At 30.3% G+C, this 4,114-nt stretch overlaps 1 long non-coding RNA gene across 1 annotated transcript; it reads left to right on the top strand.

Moving 5' to 3' along the window:
* Window positions 1-881: 881 nt before the first annotated feature.
* LOC111086500 lies at window positions 882-3,346 on the top strand. The gene is made up of 2 exons (XR_002611226.1): window positions 882-1,070; window positions 3,215-3,346. It is a non-coding gene; the product is annotated as an uncharacterized LOC111086500 (long non-coding RNA).
* Window positions 3,347-4,114: the final 768 nt, after the last annotated feature.

Here is a 4,114-nt window from a genome sequence, read left to right as displayed (position 1 = left end):
CACTACTGTATTCTATTGTAGTTCATTTTCGTACTTGCATTTTATACTCAGTCCACATAATGATAAATTATTTTATTTTCTTCTTAACGTTTCTCTGCAGGCTTATACATCATGTAACTTGAAAGTTGTAAGTCTAAGTAACTTTACAAATGACGCTCAAACGGATATACATCGACTGACTTCAAAAATATAATTACTTGTACAACTTCAGGGCTGATCGATCAAGTAACTGAAAACACAACATTTACAAAAACAAACAAATTTATTGAATTGTTCATTCGTATTTATATCCAATTCTTGTACTAGATATTGTGCAAAGTCTCTAGGTATTCTTAACGTCAATTTAGAATATTCTAAGCCTAAACTTACAAACTTACTTGATCTTAACGTCATGCGCCCTTTAGCTGACATATAAATTACAATTTAAAAATATAGCTTATAGCAATATGTTGCATAATTTTTTGATTGCTCCAAATGCTGTATCCGTCAATTTTTACTGGTTCGTAACTTTCTGATTTTCTTATTCCTTTATGTTACAAATGTAATTTGATAAACGTTTAGTTCGATTCACCTAATACGAATTATTTCGTTCATGGGTCAACCACTGAAATTTGTCTGGTTAGATAGTACAATATATCTCTTTATCTATATAATAAATATATTGTATTTTAGCCTATATGTGTTGTATTTTTAGTATGAGATGAGGTAGCTCGAGATTACTACAATAATTACAATCTTAATTGGCATATAACATCGAGTTTATTGAAAATATGAAAGAGCGCACACAACATTTCGCTTAAGTTAATATTATCAAATATGCTTTCAATAAACTCATTTGAAATTGTTGCATTATTGTATTCAGTTAAACCTGCTACATCAGACTAAGCGCCCTCTTTTAATGTACGGCCAACAGCCGTACTGTGTTCTTTCGAACGGTGGTTTAAAGTATCGGAAATAATCTTCTGTTATTTCAGACATCAGGCAATATTTCATTATCAACAATATGCTTAAAAATCTGATATTGCTTTTGCTTCTAATTTTGCCAACTTCGCTTTTGTTAAGTAGCAATGGTATGTATTTTGATACTTTGGCGAGATTGTAGTCTTATTATATATATGCATGCAAGTAGGCTCATTCAACGGGCAACCTGTATTGCTGGGAAATTTAGTATCTATCTACTAAGCTACGTGTATATGTACGTGGCACTCGTGTTGAATATAACAACGTGAAACGCTAACTGCAATAGTTAACATTATTTTGAATTTTATAACTTCTGTTTGAGAACCAAAGTTATTGATACTAATAAAGTCGTAATTTACTGAATTATGAATACAATTTTTAGAACTGCAGATCTTATTGTTTTTAATTATATTTATAATAGATGTAAATTAAGGTAATACTAATAGTAACACTATCTCTGTATAATGTATTACGAATGTGAGAAAGAAAAATCACTTAGTTACTGTACATTCCTATTATTGACTAACATATATAGCTTTTTTTTGTATTATGTATGTGCCATAAGTTAACATCTAATATGTTTATAATTTTTTACAAATTCCAACTTGTCATTATAATTTGTACCTGTTATATATTGATGTCAATATCAATTTTATTTATGTATGGAACAAAAAAAAACTTGTTTACTACTTAGTTATAGTAAACATTTATTTTAAGTTGTGTAAACAATGTTTCAGATGATTTATTTGTTTTACTTTTCAGTGAAAAGGATTTACCTATATATATATTATCAAATTGCCTTCTGCCACCTTGCTGTTATTGATATTCTAACTATTATTAGCCATTGAAGATTAATTTAGGTTTAATGTTTTCTGTTCTGTTGGTTATGCCCTTCATTGATAAGATACTTTATTTTATATGTTGTTAAACATACATATGCTACATTATTTAAAAAGTGTACTCGTTCTTAGCATTTTATCATAATATATACTCGTATTGCTTTTTGGCTAACTACATCAATGTATCTAATGGTAAATCACATGATACAATTTGAATATAATAAATGTATGAAAACCAAGATTCCAGTTTCCTGTAGGTACCTCAAAAGATTTAATACTTTTATATCACCTTTATCTAAATTAAAGTACAAAATCGTTTCTGCTGTGGCTCTAAAATGAGACACCAGCTCAAGATGCAATGGCTAAATTCATGTAGAAGTCTTGCTTATAGACTAAATCAAGCTGCCAAACTCCACTAATTTAAGAACATATGGCCTGGTAAGGTGAGACAAAGAATTTTCAGTTTCACCAATCAACCATCCAAATATTTCTTATTGAAAAAAAAAAGTCAAGGGTGTGTTTTTTTTTCCCCCCATAATTTAAACCTACCTAACAGGGTCTTTATAGAATCAATATACAACATTTATTACATAAAACCCTTCCAAAATATATATATATATACAAAAAGTAATTGCTTAATCCTTTTAGTTTTTAACAATACTAACTTAGTTCATGTACAAAAAAAATTAATTATTGTGTCATTATCAAGTCTTGGTTTTAAACTTTGCAAAGCTATTCTCTCCACATAATTTAAAATGCCAAAGTCAAATCACTCAGTCTATGTAAAATTTTTGTTAAAAGTGCATTATAGAGCTGGATGAATAACTCGATTACCTATGAGCATTGATTCCTTTGATTAGTATTGCATCAAATAATGAATCAACTGAAATTATGATTAACGTTACAAAAATAATTAACTAATCAAAAGTAGTGTTTTTGACTGTTTTAATTATCCTGGTAACCGAAATGTTATAATTATTATTTCTCATTGGTATTTTCATTTAGTTCAAGGTTGTTCACCTTAATTTGTGTCACAACTCATGAAAATAATCAACTAATCCAAATTAGTGTTTCCAGTTGCTACAGTTTATGAATATTTCAACTATCTAAGTCTCTTGTGAGATTGATAAGAAGAATGTAATTAGTTAATCAGCCAGATGGTTAATTGATTACAAAATTCCACTAATCTTCCAGCTCTAGTATACTATAATATTTAAATTTTTTTGTGTACACATAATCCTACCTTGTCATTACATATGTAAAACAAAAAGTGTAAAGATTACTGAATAGCAACTAGGAAGGCTTAGGATCTATTTCAAATTAGTTAGAAATATAATACTTTGCTATTAACTCTTTGATGACTTAGAACTGAAAAGGTGCTTTTCTTTTAATGTGTAATTTTTGCTACGTTCTAGGTCTGGCATCAGCAATTCTTGTAAATGCTCAGGAGGAAGGAGACACCTTGGAGGGTGAGGATGATGTTCAAGTTGAAATGGATGAAGGAACTCCCCTCTCAGATGATGACACAGTTAGTGTAACAGAAAAAGTGAGTTAAAGTATATTCTGCTTGGTTGAAATACAAAATTTCAGCACTGGGATGCAAAGGATGACTACATATATTACACCTTGAAGTACCTGTATTGTATCACTCCTAGTGAATATTATTAATATAATATAATGTTTTGGGACAACATGGGACCTATTTGTCCATCTCAGCTGTCCTATTCTTTATACTAAAACTATTACCAAAGGCCAACCACGCTGTTAGAAAAATAAAACTGTCTTATCTGAATATGGCTCCTACCCTGCCAAAATTTATGTGTGTTCCCTAGTCCTACTATTCTCACTATTAATTATGAAAAAAGATGATTCATCAACACTATCAATTCCCTTTAAAATCTCAAACGCTTCAATCAGATCCCCTCTAACTCTTCTCTTTTCATGAGAAAACAGTTTGAGAGATTTCAGCCTATCCTTGTATGACAACCCCTTCATCCCAGGAACCATTCTAGTAACCCTTCTCTGAACCCTTTCCAACAATTCAATGTCCTTCCTAAGGTAAGTAGCCCAAGACTGAACACAGTACTCCAAATGTGGCCTAACTAGTGACCTATACAATAAAATTATAACCTCTTAAACTTTTATTCAATATTTCTATAGATACAACCTAAAATCCTACATGTCCTACCACTAACAACAGCACACTACTTGGATGATTTGAGAGACTGATCGACTGTTTCAGCAACAACCCTTTCCTTCATAACACTGCTAAGGTTATTCCCATCCAAATGATACATATAATTCAAATTATGATA

This window comes from Limulus polyphemus, unplaced genomic scaffold, assembly GCF_000517525.1.
Source record: "Limulus polyphemus unplaced genomic scaffold, Limulus_polyphemus-2.1.2 Scaffold1147, whole genome shotgun sequence".
Classification (NCBI taxonomy): domain Eukaryota; kingdom Metazoa; phylum Arthropoda; class Merostomata; order Xiphosura; family Limulidae; genus Limulus; species Limulus polyphemus.
Note: the sequence above shows the minus strand (reverse complement) of the source record. Positions and strands in the feature narration are given on the sequence as shown.